Consider the following 18776-nt stretch of genomic DNA (forward strand, 5'->3'; position numbering starts at 1 on the left):
TACCATGAAATCAAAGGATTGTTCCTTTTTCTGCTATTGTGACATGTATCCAATTGAAACGATACTGAAATGTAGGACATGACTTTGTCCTTTGCGAACTGTAACAATGAATGGATAAAAGCAGGCCATAAATGAGCTCACTAACTGGAACTAAAATGTAAAGCTTTTAATTAATGTGGTGTGGCTATTAATTGACACACTGTTTACGTACTGTTTAAACAATACAGTTCTTATTTTATTGCAAACAGTAAAACTGCAATAATTAGTGAAAATAATGAACTCTGTGTAAATAGTAAAATAGTGTGAATATTTTAAATGTTTTTTTATTAAAAGTTTTTCTATCCAAGTTGTAATCTCCACCTACTGGCCTGGCATGAATACTACACGTTACTGATTTTTTTGTTTTATGACAAGTTAATGGGCCCTATCATACACCTTGCGCAATAAGATGCAAGACGTGTTTGATAAGATTCGTTGCAGTTGTCAGACCGACTCACGTTTTGCACCAAATTGTTTAAATAGCAAATCCATTCATGCCACTTTGTGGACTAATGGGTGTTAAAATTTTTTCAGGTTTATTCATGACAATTTGCATTTGTATAATGTATTTAGTAGTATTATTATAATTTATTATATGCATATTTATATTTGTTTTAATAAAAACAATAGATTTGTTCACCTATCGGGTTGTGTAGACGAATACATCGCCATATTCGGTATAAGAATAAGACACCAAAGTGTGTTCGAATACAACTCCAGTTTTTTGACCTCACCATTATTATTGTTCATATAATCATTTGCTAGAATTTAGAACTGAATTTAGAAAAAAGTTTTGAAACAAATATATTTTTGCTTAACAAAAGAAATTCAATGTCGGCTAATGGATTGTGGACTGCGTACAATGCTGTTTCCTTACCCCGGAAAGTAAAGAAGTAAAGTAAAGAGTAAAAGTAAAGTAAAGAGAAAGTAAATTTCTCATTCTTTATCCTTGCGCTCCAGATAGTCTGTTTAATCGTTTTCTCGCTAGTGAAGCATTCAGTTTTTCCACTTTCGAAGTCTGACATGTAAATAGCAAATGCCCCATGGCACAATGCAACTGTCTCCTAAAGGGAATAGGAGAGGAGACACTAGCTGCATCCCAAATCGCATACTTATGCACCATTCTACGCCATTTTGTAGTATAAATAGTGTAAGTAGTGCGTTCACACTGAAAACTCTAAAAATAAGTGTATTTTAATTACCCGGATGATACACTCATTCAGCCGGTAAAATGAAGGGTGTAATGATGGACACTTCACACACTGAACGACTGCATGTTTGCTCTTGTAGCGGAAGGGGCGAAGTTATCGGGTGTACATGTTGGATAACTTTATTTATTTTGGATGGTGAAAGCAAATATCTCCTACGAGAGTGATTATAGCGCATCCTGGTGGTGAATGCGGTTATTCTCAAGGCAGATATTATTCGATAGCTTGGTCATTTATTTCACAACCATTCGGCAACTATTAAACTTCATCAGGCAAACGGTTTGAATTTTCACTTAGTAAAAGAACATTAGTGTTCCATTTGGGACGACACTGCATACATATACTATCCTGTTGAGTGTGTAAGTGCATAAGTACATAGTGCATGAGTCCATAGTGTATAGTGTGCCATTTGAGATGCAGCTTCTGATTGGTTTAATGCACGTTACGCTCACAACACACCCCTAACTCATTAAGAGAATAAGCACAACACTGTTAGATAATGCACCAGGGCGCAAAGCGGATTTTTCATTCATTCATTTATTCATTCATTCATTCATTTTCTTTTCGGCATAGTCCAGGAATGTCTCTCATTAATGTTAGGGTGCAATCTATAATAAAAATAAATTAGCAATGAAATACAAAGCAGTAGTATATTAACTAATGATGTTAGACTGTGGGTTAAATTTACCATGAAATCAAAGGATTGTTCCTTTTTCTGCTATTGTGACATGTATCCAATTGAAACGATACTGAAATGTAGGACATGACTTTGTCCTTTGCGAACTGTAACAATGAATGGATAAAAGCAGGCCATAAATGAGCTCACTAACTGGAACTAAAATGTAAAGCTTTTAATTAATGTGGTGTGGCTATTAATTGACACACTGTTTACGTACTGTTTAAACAATACAGTTCTTATTTTATTGCAAACAGTAAAACTGCAATAATTAGTGAAAATAATGAACTCTGTGTAAATAGTAAAATATTATGTCAAACTCAATTCCTGGAGGGCTGCAGCCATGCAAAGTTTAGTTCCAACCCTATTAAACACACCTGATCATACTAATTGAGTCCTTCAGGCTTGTTTAAAACCTACGGGTAAGTGTGTTGGAGCATGGTTGGAACTAAACTGGCAGGGCTGTGGCCCTCCAGGAAGTGAGCTTGACATGCCTGGCTTAGTCCATTTATTGATCAGTGGTTGCCACAGTGGAATGAACCACCAACTTATCCAGCACATGTTTTACACAGTGGATGCCCTTCCAGCTGCATCCCATCACTGGGAAACATACACACTCATTAACAGACATACACTACGGACAATTTAGCCTACCCAATTCACTTATAGTGCATGTCTTTGGACTTGTGGGGTAAACCGGAGCAGCAAGAGGAAACCAACATGAACACGGGGAGAACATGCAAACTCCACACAGAAACGCCAACTGACCCAGCCAAGGCTCGAACCAGTGACCTTCTTGCCGTGAGGCAAACATGTTACCCACTACCACACTGTGCAGCCCTAAGCATATTTTTTTCATCTTTAAAATAGCTAAAGTGGATTCAGACATGACCTTAATGCTTTTTCGCCATGCACTTTAAACTTTGCACCTAGATCATTAAAATAGAGCCCAATAAGTTTATACTAACTGCACACAAGGGCGAGGCAGTGGCACAGTAGGTAGTGCTGTCTCACAGCAAGAAGGTCACTGGGTTGCTGGTTCGTTCCTCGGCTCAGTTGGCCTTTCTGTGTGGAGTTTGCATGTTCTCCCTGCCTTTGCGTGGGTTTCCTCCGGGTGCTCCGGTCTCCCCCACAGTCCCAAGACGTGCGGTACAGCTGAATTGGGTAAGCTAAATTGTCCGTAGGGTATGAGTGTGTTTGTGGATGTTCCCCAGAGATGGGTTGCGGCTGGAAGGGCATCCGCTGCGTAAAAAACTTGCCGGATAAGTTGGTGGTTCATTCTACTGTGGCTACCCCAGATTAATAAAGGGACTAAGCCGACAAGAAAATGAATGAATGAATAACTGCACACTTTGAATCATTTATTAAGCATTAGCTAATAATTCATGATGTGTTAATCGTTTACTTATTCAAAATTGTCTTAAAACAACTCTTAAATAACTGGTTTGTAACTTGTACTGAATTTAGTAATGAAAACTTTATCATTAACAAAGTATAAAAATACAATCATTAAGCACAAGTCAAAAATACAGCATTTGTAGCCGTACTGTATTTAGAAACTGATAACCAATGTCTATTAATGTAGAGTTAATGCTTAGCAAATGATGAACATAATATTTGCTAATGCTTAAGAAACGATCCATAGTATGCAGTTATTATAAAGTGTTATCAAAATAGGTATATTTAATAGGAGATATGTGATTTTGGTTCACACTTGTCAAGTAAGCTTGCCCTAATATACAGGTTTTTAGACTGAAGCTTCTTGAATGATTGAATTTGACCCTCGGCCTCCTTAAGAAAAAAGCAAAGCAACAGTGACCTTACAAATGGCCTTTCCACTGTGCAAACCACTCAAGTTCCCATTACTTTGTTGTTGTGCTCAATAAGCCTCCCTATCAGAGTCTGTCTCTCCCCGAAGATCTCCTTCAGCATTTATCACGCATGTCAGTGAGTTGAACTCATACCTACACCTAGACCCAGCCACTGCAGTCTTAAATGCTCCTCCTAATAGTTTCCTACAGTTGAGTGATTATATGACCTCTTGCCTTCCTCTCTGGCCATTAATCTAGGGAATGACAAAGCGGGATGAGCTCTGAGCCTCGAACCTCCCATTTCACAGTCACTGGCAGAGTGATTATAAACACAGGTGGATTTTGGTGGTGTCAGTATGGGTGAGGATTTGAACAGTCCATGGGGACGCATCTATACTATTAAAGAAATCTTCATTCAAACAGAAAGCATCTTTCTTCTAAAAACATGAGATAAAACGGACATGTGTGGCTGTTCTGCTCGCATCTTGCGTCTTTTAAAATGTTGCACAAGCATCATGTTTTTAAGCGCTGTGTGAGTTTAATATGGTAAATACTTTCAAAATCCTTACAGAGCTGCTCATCACTGTTAGTTCCACAGCAATGTGTTTTTTTCTTTCTTTTTTTAGCGCTGTATGATGCATGAAAGTATCTAGACACATCCACAAAGCACCTTTGAGCAGAAACTTGCAATGTTTGCCCCACCTCCTAGCTCTTCTGATTGGTCCACTACTATGGAACTGACAGTGATGAGCTGCGCTGCATGAGAATGTCAAAGATATTTTAACTTGACATGGCGCTCACATGAGGGGCACTTCAAAAGATGCAAGATGTGAGCAGTACAGTCACAAATGATTGTCAATTGTGTATTTACATTAAAGGGCAACTAGTTTACCCTCTTTTATTATTAATGTTATGATTCTTTTGAGTGTGCCAGTTTAGGTTCAGTTCAAAACGCAATCCATATTTTTATATTATAATCTGTTAAAAAGTGTCATTTAAGGGGCGTGTACACAGGTTGTTGTTTTAAGGCTGTGTTGCTTCACATGAAAATTAGTTTCAACATAACAAGAGCCAAGAGCTCCATCGATTTGTGTATGGCAGCAGACAGCCAGACAGACAGAAGCAACATGAGTGAGAGGACCAGCATTCAGCCGTACATGTACGACTCGGACACAGGCCAAGCAGAGACTACAAAATAATTTGTGTCTTTGTATAGTTTTACAGCCAACTGTTTGCTAATTTAAAGTTCCGAGCTTGTACACCGAGACTAATAGCCACGCACACTGAATAAACTTTGACTGAGGCTAAAGGGCATCACACACCAGATGTGCCACTCAGAGCCGCGATATAACACACCAGATACGCACATACGCATGTTATTTAAAACAAAACTATTCAAATGGCGCTCTGTGGCACGGCAGAAATATGAACAGTGTCCTATGACTGGGCGCCACTGACAGCCGTCAAAATAGGATTTTGAGCTGTGATAAATGGAAGGTGGGTGCAATATGATACTGTGGTGGAAGTGTGAGACGGAAGGTGACTGGGTTGATTTGGGAGTGCATTGTGAATGGTCCTATGTAGCGGAGGCGGATGTCCCTGGAGGACAGCCATACCTTGTCTCCCGGTTCGTAGGTGGAACTGGGGAGATGGTGGCAATTGGCTGAGTCCCACACCCTCTCACTCTCTCGGAGCCAGTGATCTACCGCAGGCACTTCCAAGGTCTCACCGGACCATGGGAACAGGGAAGGCTGGTACCCTAAAACACATTGGAAAGGGTTTGTCGGGTGAAAGATTATCTAATGGAATTTTGTGTGTTACAGTGTGTTTGTGTGTTTAAAACTATTCTGCTCGCCAAGGATACATTTATTTGATAAAATAAAAATTATAGTAAAAACTGTTAAATTGTGAACTATTCTTATTTTGCAGTAATATGTATTTATTATTATTATTATATATCATTATTTATATTTTAAGTAATTATTTTCTTTTTTATGTAGTTGAAAATGTAATTTAATCATTGTGCTGTAATTTCTCAGCATCATTACCCCAGTCTTCAGTGTCACATTATCCTTCATAAATGATTATGATATGATTATTTTCTATTTATTTTCTATTACGTCCAATCAATGGTACTCATCATTAACTGTGATTGTCATAATTATCATTGTTGAAGAAGAAAATCTGCTAAATAGTTTTGTAGAAACTGTGGTCCATTTTTATAGGATTCTTTGATGAAGCTAATCTGTAGTATTCTAACTATATGTATTACTTTTATTAACCCTAAGCTATTTATATGTGTGTATTGTTCAAAAATATATGTATTAGTCAGCCACAGCGGAATGAACCACCAATTTATCCAGCATATGTTTCATGCAGCAGATGCCCTTCCAGCCACAACCCAGACACCCATACACTTTTACATCAACAAACATACACTACAGCCATTTTAGCTCATTCAATTTACTCACAGTGCATGTCTTTGGACTGAGGAGGAAACCCACAGGAACATGAGGAGAACATGCAAACTTCACACAGAAATACAAAATGACCCAGCTGCTACTCGAACCAGTGACCTTCTTGCTGTGAGGCAACAGTGCTAACAACTGACCCATCCTCCTTTGATTTTATTATTAGCATTACTATTGTATTTTATAAATAAAATGAATATTTTAATATAAATATATTTTTATGTAAAAATAAAATTATTTTTTATTAATTTTACAATTATTTAATTTTATTTTATTTTCAACTGCTCCTTTCGAAAATACAGCTCTGCAATGGTACATAAGACTTACTTTTCAATTTGAGAATTATAAAATCAAGTCTTTGCCTTTTTTTCTGTCACTGTCTGTTAAATATATGCCAGTTTATGAAAGAAAAATTGGTTGCAAATAGCACTTCATATTGTTATTTGTTTGATTTTTTTTTTATTCCCCAAAAACTGATGTTGATGCAGGAACATTATTATTTGCAAGTCTCCAATTTCACCCTTGAGCAGTTCATCTGTGGCCCAGTCAGAGCACTTTTAAGAGGCACCTACCACACTTCATTTGTAATTTGGCGTTTTATGGGAACTTTATTGGAATCATCCATCTCTAAGCATTATTCTTTGCTCATGCATATAATGTCCTTTTAGACCTGTCATCTCCTATTTATCTCTTTTATTTTGCTCTATCCAACATTTACTTCTTTAATGCTCTCATATTGTATTCCCGAACGTATCCGAGTTGTGTTTCACTAATTATGGTTGTAAATGAAATATACAGCATTGCATTAGTATAAATAGTGTAGTATTTATTTTTGTCATGATTTAATTAGATTCAATTTAGAATTAGATTGTATTGTTATATTTGCACTTTTTCTTTTCAGTTTAGTTTTAATTATTCTGTCAGTTTTTTTTATATATTGGATTTAAAATTAGATTTATTATTAAATCAGAACTTGTCCCTTTTTTATTTTTTGTACATTTTACCTGTAATATTATTTTTTTTTTTAATATATATATATATATATATATATATATATATTTAAAGTCATGATTTTTCTTTTAATTTTTTGTTACCAATTTAACCATAGCAACATACTCTTTCATTAATTTTCTCTTCAGTTTAGTCCCTTTATTATTCCGGGGTCGTCACAGCAGGATAAACCACCACTGGAAACCATCACTGGAAACCATAATTAATATAAATATATTTAATTTGATCTGATAAACAAATGATAAAACCAGCCAATTATCTAGAAGTCAATGATATATATATATATATATATATATATATATATATATATATATATATATATATATATATATATATATATATATATATATATTTATATATATATATATATATATATATATATATATATATATATATGTATATATATATATATATATTTATATTTATATTAGTCGTTTTTATGTATTAATTTTATTTAACTAGATTTTTACTATTGGAATTTGGGAGGCATTTCAAAGTAAGAACTTCCACTTCTTATAGGATAAATTCACACCCCATCTTAAAGATTCCAGGAGCACATACTGATGATGGTTTTTCCAAGCTTTGGATTCTCAATGAACTTTGTCATCATCAACATCACCTTCATTAACGCATCATACTCATTGACTCTACTGCTCCGCATCATTTAAAATCCTTTGACCTATGGCAAGCAGTTGAATATTTCTTACTTAAAGCACACATTGTATATTGCGATATGCAAGTAATCCTTTGATTCAGTGGTTAATTTGAATCCTGATCAGGGGTTCTGTGTGGAGTTTGCATGCTCTCCATGTTTTCATTTGGGTATCCCTCATTTCCTCCACAGTCCAAAGACATGCAGTATAGGTGAATTGGATGAACTAAATTGGTTGTAGTGTATGAGTGCAGTGTAGTGTAGTGTATGTGAATGAGAGAGTGTATGAATGCTTCCCAGCATGGTGCTGGGTTGTAGCTGAAAGGCATTCTCTGCGTAAAACATATGACAGAAAAGTTAGTTATAAATCAGGGATGAATGAATGAATGAATGAATGAATAGTCCAAGATAAGATAGAAAACAGTTTGATTGGGTATCTTCCACATTGAGACGAACTTGTTCTAGAAACATGTCCAACTCGGCAAAAATGATAGAGCAGATTGCAGATTGATTTTCATAGTCGGCTTTCAGAGATCTGCTTCCAACAATTGGTCTTTCACAGTTGAACCTGCAGCGAGCCAAAACTCTCTAATGCTCAGATTCTAGTTTCATATTTACACCATTAGGAACCAGAGATACCATGACTCATTTTGTCCGGTTCAATTTGATCTCCACATCACGTGTTTGACCTTGTAATATTTCCCAACTCATTTACTCTGCTAATGTGTCATATTGACTATGAATCACTTAACATCTCCACTCTCAGCCGACTGAATCTAACGGCTTTAACCTTGAAAGTGACCCTATCAAAAGATCAGTTAATCTACTGCTATATTCTTCCTAATAACACCCTTTTTTATTTCCGCAGAGCCCTAAATCACCAATAGCCGAGGTGACATTGATGCTGGATATATATATTGGATTGATCCATTTAAGAGCTATAAAAGAGATTTTGGGCAATGGCCAGTGTGAGGGGATTTTGTGAAGTCAATTTGAACAATTTACAGAGGCCACGACTTTCCCTCTTTGGCGAATCAAAGCGGCGGTGACATCATGCTGTGATAATTTATGAGCGCTTAAGAACACAGAGCAGTGGAGTGATGACAGACGAGCAGTTTCACATATCAGATGAATTCTGGGAACTTGACTTCATGGTGTTAATGACACATAACTGGTGCCACTGTAAATGTTGGCAACACAAGTGAAAATGGATACACAGTATAATAATATTCAGGTCCACTTCTGGCATTCTGTAGTCTAATCTGTAGCCCAAATATCACTGCATGCCATTAATTGTATATTGTAACACTTTTTTTAGTTTTTTGATTCATGTAAATGTGTCCGTTCAAGTCTGACTAGACACATAGGGGAAAGTGCACTCAAATAAATGACTTTTGCTGTTTGTTTAAGCTACTTATTAAAATTGAGTTGAAACAACACAAGTTTTTTTGGGTAAACCACCTTATTATTTTATGTTATATCAATCCACTTTCAGTTGTAAAAATGATTAAAGCTCTGTTCACATCACATGCTATTTATTGTAGATTACGAAAGATGAGTTGTCGTGGGTAACAAATGTGCCAGACTACAGATCCCTTCAAGTTCAGTCATCCCTTCATATCTATGATGAAGATTATTTCCAAAAGCAGTCACAAGTGTTGCTATAATAATATTTAAAATATTAATATCAATGTTTTTAATCTTATTTCAATCTCAATAAACACTCATGCAACTTTCATTATGACATTGATAGGATCAAACATATAGTTCTTTTTTTAATTATTAATTCTTTTAAACCTGAATGTATATTTTTTAGTCATGGGTTGCTTGTTAAACGCTCTCTCCGGAACTTGTCGCGAGTGTGACGACACCAAGGATAATCAGATGTTCAAAACAAAATAATGACATATGACAAAAATAGCAAATATATACAGTAACAGAGGTTTGTGATAAAACAATAACAGTGGAGCATTAATTAAATCCTTATTTTTCTAGATAAACAAGAATAGCGAGTAATGTCTGAGGTGCTTTAAAACAACTGTATGCATCAACGACAAAGCACAAACTGGTTTGTTATATAAAATAAAATCTAGTCTAAATAAAATTAAAGTGAAATAGTCACAGTTTCAGAGAAACCTATATTAAACTGTTTTAATTTTTAATGACAAAATCATCCATTGCTGGCAAGTTTCAATTTAATTTGTTTAATCAAGTAATTTGAACAAGCAAGACAGGCTTTTACAATGTATTAACTGCAATGAAGTGTTTGTAGATTACGTAGGAGGAACAAACTCAGTCACTGAGAGGACTTAGAAACCATGACTTTATATTCTACACTGTATATTTTCTCTGTTAAGTGACAAGACTTTTATGTAATTAAAGTCAGACTCTACTGTCCTAATTAAATAATTAATAAATCAAGGAATGATCATATTTTATTTGGGTAAAATGAGCGTAATCTAGAGGACTTTGCCTTTCGTATAAGCCACTTCTGATACCAAATGATCAACTAGAAGTCAAGTTATTATTTGTTGTTCCTAAAACTTGCATCGGCGGCAAGACTTTTGTCAGGTAATGTATATCCTCTTTCTGTATGAGTAAAAAATGATATTCATAAACTTAAATGACAAATATATTCTAATATGCTATATAACGTATGTAGTTGTGTTGCCATGTTAATGTCATGTGTCACTAATATATACCATATAGCACTAAGCATAAATTTCAATTTTTGCACTTCTGCCTTGAAATGTCAAGTTATTCCAGGCTTTGGTTCTATTTTGATTTTGTTTGCATTACAAACCTTACAGTATATAGACTTATAAGCCATTGAGTAATACTTCTACTATGAGCACTGAAAGCTAGTACAGCAATTGTGTGTTGGTATGTTTAATGCTAAAATAATCAAATGACCTATGCGGATCAAGGCAAATACTGATATTTTCATATGTGTTTTATTTAAATTGGTATGCTATTTTAGGAAATGCACTGCAGTTTGTAGCATCTATTTTTTTTGTCAGATAGAAGAGCATATGCAATAGACAGAACACGTTAAGCACTGTCATTGGCATGTAATGAATGTCATATGTCAAGTATCTGCAGGTATGTTTTGTGTTAAAGCTCTAATTAGCCAAAGCAGCTGTCTTTTTTTTAGATCTTATTGGTAGCAAGCGTTTGATTTTGGTTGTCAGTTGGTTTGTTTGCTGTCTGTGATTAATCAAGCTGTTAACCGATGAACTTTCGATTGACAATTTGTTAACAATGTGCACACTTAAACTAAAGCATGCCAGCAATACAAAATGTTGCTAGAAACATGATATTAGTGTTGTAAATTGTGTAAAAAACACGTTAGCTTTTTTTTATTATTTATTTTTTTGACAGAGTACTCTGTCAAAGGTCTAGCAAACACTCAACGTTTAAACTTAACCCCCAGGGGTCGGAGACCACGCATACAATTGACCAGTCTTTTCCTCATAATGCAGACATGAACTTAAATTACACTTTCAGTTTTGATCGTACAGATAAGATCAATACATCAATCGAATATGTAAGGTGTATAGTTTTTATTGTGTGCACTCACAATGACAACAAACTTGTGTGCTTTTGCAAAACAAGGATAATATACAGTGTAGGCATTCTGTCTTTTATCTCTCCATGAACTGTTTTTAGAAACGCGTCAGTAAAATACGCTGAAACTTCGCAAGAACAAAACACACAGACACGAGACATGTATCTATAGAAAGCTTGAAGTGTCTACTTTTAAATGCAGCGAGTGCATGTTAAAAGCAAATTTTGTTTGGTAAAGTAATCAGTAACAACCAACGCTATATCTAGTTTCTCAGTCTGAGCTCATTAAAGTTAATGTTACCACGCCCATGAGGCTTTGTTATTACAATCATCTGCACGAGACACGCTCAACATGTAGACTGTGTCAGAATAAATGTCATTAAAATGAACTGAAACTCAGCAAATATATAGCATTTAATTATAAACATGGGCCTATATATAAAATGTGATGTTATATGAAATAAACAATTATATATGTATGTATTATAGATGTGACAACAACAGCAGTAAAAAGAGACTTAAGGGCATCACACACACCGGATGCGCTGCTCAGCGCTGCAACACTGCGCGCACATGACAGTTGAAAGTATCGCACACCAGATGTGCACATTCACATGCAATTAAAAATGAAACTAATCAGATGGCGCTCTGTTGCGTGGCAGAAATATGAACAGTGTCCTGAGTCGTAGCTGGGCGCCGTGGACAGCCGCGGATAGCCGCCGAGCGGTGTTTCGGGTGTGTGTATTGCTTTATGCTGACATGGCTCTACAGGTTCTGATATTCTTTCATGAACCTGGACCACAGATAAGACCATGTGATGCCCACGCTGGGTTTTTACAAACCTTACACTCTTTATTATCTTGCACTCTTCATATTTACATTGTTGATTTTGCCCTGAATGTGTCTTCTGTACACAAAGTATCATGAGTTAATTCAAGTGCATGTCTTAAGTTATATGTAAAGTTTATTTAGAAGTAACTTAATCAGTAGATTTGCTCTATGTAAGTTTACAGAGTTTCACAAGCTTATCTCGAGTTATTTTGTGTGATAGTTAAATATATTTCAAAGAAACTGCACACAAAAATACACATAAACTTATTTTTTCCTCAGATTTTCCCTCTTAGGCCCCATTTACACGAGTGCGTTTTAGTTTTAAAACGGCGTTTTAGAATGAAAACGATCCGCGTCCACACTCGCGTTTTACCCAGCGTTTCTGTACTGCTCTCCGTCCACACCAAAACGCTGAAAACGCACATCACGTGACCACACACTCTCTCGGGCAAGCGCTGCAGCCCACCTACCCAGATGAGAGCTGTGCTAGTCGAACTTCTCATCAAGCATCTCCAGCTGGATCTTATCTCACTATATTTATTAAACGTGATATTTCATTCATCTTGTTGTCTTTATCTAACGACATATTCCCTGACTTTGGTCATTGGAATCTATTACTTGTTCACAGGTAACGTGTTTTTTCTGAGTGCAAAGATAAGTTATTGATTAGTGTAACCACGTAGCCTATTCTGTATATTGACTGATCGCAAGCCTTTATTTCCTATAATGTATAAACTTAATAATGGCCATTATTGATTAGTAAAACTGATATTCAGCAAAAGAGATGGTGTGTTTCGTATTTTCACTGAAATTTAAAGGAGGCAGTTGTTATAGGCTCCGTTTTGTTATAAATATCCACACAGTGAAGATGACGCTCATATTATGCAGCACGACGCCTAAACATTTCTGCTGTCTGTTAAGTTGCTAATATTAAAATGAAGATAGACAGTTCCTTAAATCATGTTTACATTTTATTGTTGAGAAAGTAAAACAACATAGCCAGGGTGAATGAAGTTATAAAGTACACTGTTCCCTTTGAAGATTTACCCGGAGCAGCAGCGTTTTAGAATGAAAACGGCCTCTCTAGCAGTTTCGAAACGCTCCGTTTTCGGCGCTCGAGAACTCCGGCATAGGGTGGATGGTTGGCGTAACCGTAGCAAAACTTATGCGTTTTCAAACTAAAACGCATTAGTGTAAACGGGGCCTTAGTCACATACTTGTCTGATGGCTCATCATGCAGGTCTTCGTCTTCTTGAGTGTGAATTGCTCTATTAGTAATGATAGTTCACACCTTTTTGCATAGACCATTTCACTCAGAAAGTGACTTAGAAATTCATATTGTTGTATGTGAGCAAGTAAACAAGATGATTTAAAGCAAAAACACAAGGCTACAAGATCCAGTTTTCAAAAGTCTTGTGAACAAATGTTCTCCGTGTGTTTCAAGGCCTTGTTTTAGTGACTTTAAAATTTTTGTTTTTCTCCAACCACGCATAAACGTTTTTTTCTCAAAAACACAAACACATACAAACATGCAGCTTAGGTATGATTGTAGCCCAGTTTGTGCTGTTTACAGTTTTATCACTCTTTAGCCATTAAATTGTTTTAAAGATACTAAAAAACAACACAAATGTCAGTGCATTTCAAAACTTCTCCAGAGCCCCAAAACACCCTTAGTCCCCTGGGGGATAAAGGGATAATTCAACCAAACAATATTTCTCTCTATTTACTCATGCTCAAGAGGTTCTAAATCTTTAGGAGCTTCTTTCTTCTGTTAAACACAAATAAACATATTTTGAAGAAAGTTGAACATCTGCAACCATTGATATGATGGAATGGCAGCTACATTTACGTTAGTCTTTTTTCCTTATCCCAAGATCTCCATAATCATGGACCAGGTGGTATCCTGAGCAGATGCTGTGGTGGTCATGGAAGAGTGGAGAGTAACTGCAACTGGATATTGACATATAAACGTATGTCTAAGGCAGATCGGACTATACATACAACTCTTTATAACAACTTCTTGTTTTGTGGTGAATCGTCAAAGTTTTAGAGGCCACATTAAATCTCTAGATCTTTGCAATTTAACATCACCAAGGCCTTTAAATGACAGAACTCAATTTTGGTGTTGATCTGATTAAATACCTATGAGGAGTTTATTAAAATACGCCTAGAAACGGCAAAAACTGCACTTTTTAAGCAGGAAGTTAAAAATATCTGACTTCCTGTTAGATTTAAGATTTAGCTCCAAGAAAAGTTTTTGTAGGCATTGGCATGTTTGTAGTGTTATATATATATATATATATATATATATATATATATATATATATATATATATATATATATATATATATATATATATATATATATATATTGCCAAAATATTTTATTTTGTGTTTAACAGAAAAATTAAGGAGCAAAGGAAGTGTTGCATGACAATATTTCCAGTTTTGGGTAAAATTAGCTGAGGCATTCAAGCATTCAAACTGTTTTATGTTAAAGATAGGCTTTCTCAGTTTCTCAGTTTTCTTAAGTTTTGTAAATAAATTTAACTGATTTAAATTGACTTACATTTTTGTAAACTTTCTGTGGAAGGGGGCGAATTATTTAAATTTTTAAAATCTTTTTGCAAATACAGATTTTTTTTCTCAAAATGTACACTGTAAAAAGTGCTACACTCACAAAGTTGGTTCTATCTACTTTAAATAATTGCAATCTAGTTAATTTTATTTGTTTTATACCAAAAAAATAAAATTTGCTTCCTCTTTACTTAAAATATATCAGTTTTTATATAACTGTATATTTTGAATAAAACTAATGCAATTTATTTGAGTAGATTTTTTTACGTGGTTATTGTGTAGAATAAATGTTATAAAAGTGAGTTGACACAGACAATTTATTAGAGCAGCTGTCGATGTGGGCAGGTGTTCATAAAACGTGATTTTAATAGTTTGGCGTGACTCCTTTTTCATTGCCCGGGATTTAGCAGGCTGACGCAGCTTCTGCAATGGTCGACATTAACTGCTCCCAGCAGCGGATCTGATTAACACGGTAAGTTGCAAATGTAGCCGAATGATAATTGTAAAGTCATGCAAAACTGCTGTCTTCGCTAGGCAGGTGAGGTTTTAGCTTTGTAAATTGTACTGTAGCCTTAGGTATGTTAACAGTTAGACTGCTCTCACATGGAAAGCTAAGTTGGCTAACGCTAACCAACGCTAGTTTATGCTAACGATTAAAAGTGATATTATTGAGAAAAATAGTGAAAGTAGTTTTAAAACAAATAGTAGGTATAACTAACGTTACAGAACCGATTAACAAGGTCACTGGTGGGCGGTCGGGGTGTGGGGGTTCAGTTTGTTAGCGCTAACTTAGCTAAAGTTAGCTCACCTAAGTTATAGCAGCACATTAAGGATGGATATTAAATGCAGAAACATATGCAACAGTTAAGTAGTTTGTGTTTAACGTAAGAGAAAGTACAACTTAAAGTTTGTGTTTTAGAGATTTATTCCATAAGTTTTTTTTAATGCTGCATAGTGAATAAATTACAGATTTACAATTTATTTTAACTTAAATTACATTTACTAATGTTTACAGAACCATTTAAACTGTATGCACCTCATTCTAAAATGCATGTTCTTGGTTTTTAGATACCAAAGTGATTTTGTTACCTGTGGATCTTCAAACTTCACATCCAGGTAAGAAAAACATTAGATACAATTACAGCTATAATTATTTGCAGGTAAGTAAAACATTGGTAAAATTGCAAACAATAGTGGGCTCCATAGAATTAACCTACATTTGATATCTGAAGATTTTTTTTATGTGTGCAACAGTAAAAACAGTAAAAAAAAAAAAATATCCTAATGCAGTTTCTTATTATCTGTCAGTCTTTCAATAAAGCTAACTGATAACACTAAATCACTGAACTGTCATTTGCCAGTCACATTAAATTTATAGAAAAAGTCAATTAAATGTAGCTTTAGCAAAAAATTAATGTAAACCTTAATGTAATTTGTAAAATGGCAATGTATTTATTTATTTATTTAATAGAATTTGTATTATGACGTGCAAAGTTTGGTGCAAAATGAAGATGACGATTAAATTATAGAATTTGTATTCTATAATTTTCATATAGCCATTTTCAAACAGTTTTAATATCTAAATTGCATGCACATTCTTATGCTTTATAAGTTGCCAAACTTACTAAAGGTAACTTACTAAGGTAATTTTTAACTGATAAACTAAGGTGTTTCATCCATGCATCATTCTCACTGCACTTTTGTAACTTCACTTGTAGTTATTTCCTATTCAGTATTTAGCTATTTAATGTTGTTTGGTATCAACCACCTGAACTCCTGTTTCTTTTTGTCTCTACCAATAGAGTTGTGAGGAATCAGAGGTGCATGCAGCTGCCCACAAGAAAAATTTGCCATCAGCCCAACACAGTTTGGATTATCATAGGACTGTCAGAGGTTTGCCAAACCTGTCAAATGCATGATGGCTCCTGTTTGGACTTACCGATGTCCTCGACTTCAAGTATCCATCAAAACTGTATACATTTGAGATATATCAGAGACTCTTTATGGGGCGGACATTATGCATCCTAAATCTTCATCAAAATATGCAAATCTCCTCACTGAGTTGCCTTAGATGATTTCTCAATAGGATCTGGTATTATTAATGTTTTTATTTATGTATTGTGTACGTGTAGCCACATTAATGGCCTATTTTGTAGTCACTATTAAAAGGAACATTGATTGATATTGAATACATGTTATGGTCTTTAATCCATCTTCCCATTCTTATTTAATTGTTATTGACAGGAAAGTCTGTTTATCTGTTTTTCCTAGTGTATATTGTGCTTACAATATAGAAACGAAGATTTATTTTCTAAGGTTACAGCCAGAAGTTAATTGAATTAATTTTAAATCAAATATGCATGGTTAATTTTATTTAGATAATTAAGTTCATAATACTTAATTAAAATAAGTACAGTCAACATATAGCAATGTATAAGTAAGTTAAGTTTAACAAAAAAAGTAAGTTTATCTGATTTGAGTAATTTTAGAAATATTAGTTGGCTCAACTTAATTTTATTGCATTTGTTTTAAGCAATGTTTTAGTGTTTAAAATACTTAAAAAAGGCTGGAAGTTGAATCAACCTAAAACGTCCGATGCAACCACTTGCCTCACTTTTTATAAGTTAGATCTAGGTAACATTTTTTACAGTGTATTATTTAAATTTAAGAGGTCCTTTTTTCTTCTCACAATTGAGTTGTTAGTCTTTTTCACAATGTTTGACTACAAACAAATATTTTAATGACTTGTTCATAAATGTAATTCATGAAACTTATGTTTAAACAGTTTTATTTGGTTGTTTATGTTTCAAAACTGTTTCAAAAATCCGACTTAACAGGGTCTCTTCACATTCAGAATCTACCATCTTTATTTAAACCATCAACCTGTAGACTCAGTATTTCCTTACAAACTGGCATCAAAGATTTAGACATTGTAATGTAATGTGTATTTATATAGTGTACTTATTGTTTATGGTCATACATTCAAAGCGCTTCACAATCATAAGGGAGGTCTCTCCACACCACCAGTGTGCAGCATCCAATTATATGATGCGACGGCAGCCACAGAACAACAGCACCAGTGCACTCACAAGACACCAGCTATTAGTGGAGTGGAGAGATGATGATAGAGCCAACTCGGTAGATGAGGAGGATTGGGAGGGCATGGATAAGGGCTAATGGAAAGAATTTGGCCAGGGTACCGGGGGTAACACCCCTAATCTTTATGAGAATTGCCATGGGATTTTTGATGCACAGAGATTCAGGACATCTTTTTAACGTCTCAACCGAAAGATGGTGCTCACTGACACTATAGTGTCACTTTACTGGGGCATTAGGAATCACACAGAGCCACAGGTTGAGCGCCCCCTCCTGGTTTCAATAACACCTCTTCCAACAGCAATCTAGTTTTCCCATGTGGTCTCTCATCCATGTACTGACCAGGCTCAGCCTTGCTTAGCTATAGTAAGTCTTGGGCTAAAGGGTGAAATGGTTGTGTTTTTTGTGTATTACTATTATTTTTTTTTATCATTGATAAGAAAACAAAGTTGTAGTGTTTTTGTTGGTATCATATTAACTTGTCTCCTGTATGACATTTGTTCTGTTTTTAGTACATTGTTAATATTTAAACATGTCCTTAATCTGTTTTGCTCACTAACTATTTTGTAGCACACAAATAATGACACTGTGGGGTAAAAAAATAATGAAGCTGTTTTATATGTGAAGATATCATTAATAGAAATTTTGTTTAAAAATAAGTTTGACATAAAATTGCACATGCATAAACCTCCATGTATAAGCATGCCTGAAGCTGCCATTTAATAAAGCAAAATATATTTGACCACTTTTAGATATAGAATAGCACAGCTTGCTTTACAGCCTGATGTCTGCAATTGATCAAATAAATATCCCAACTCTCCGATCGGTAGAGCAGCCC

The 18776-nt window shown here is 34.9% G+C and overlaps 1 long non-coding RNA gene across 1 annotated transcript; it reads left to right on the forward strand.

Moving 5' to 3' along the window:
* The first annotated feature begins 15216 nt into the window (after nt 1–15216).
* On the forward strand, nt 15217–17031 carry LOC137496570 (uncharacterized). Its single transcript, XR_011017007.2, has 3 exons — nt 15217–15314; nt 15911–15958; nt 16645–17031. It is a non-coding gene; the product is annotated as an uncharacterized lncRNA (long non-coding RNA).
* Nucleotides 17032–18776: the final 1745 nt, after the last annotated feature.

Source organism: Danio rerio, chromosome 10 (assembly GCF_049306965.1).
Source record: "Danio rerio strain Tuebingen ecotype United States chromosome 10, GRCz12tu, whole genome shotgun sequence".
NCBI classification, from domain to species: domain Eukaryota; kingdom Metazoa; phylum Chordata; class Actinopteri; order Cypriniformes; family Danionidae; genus Danio; species Danio rerio.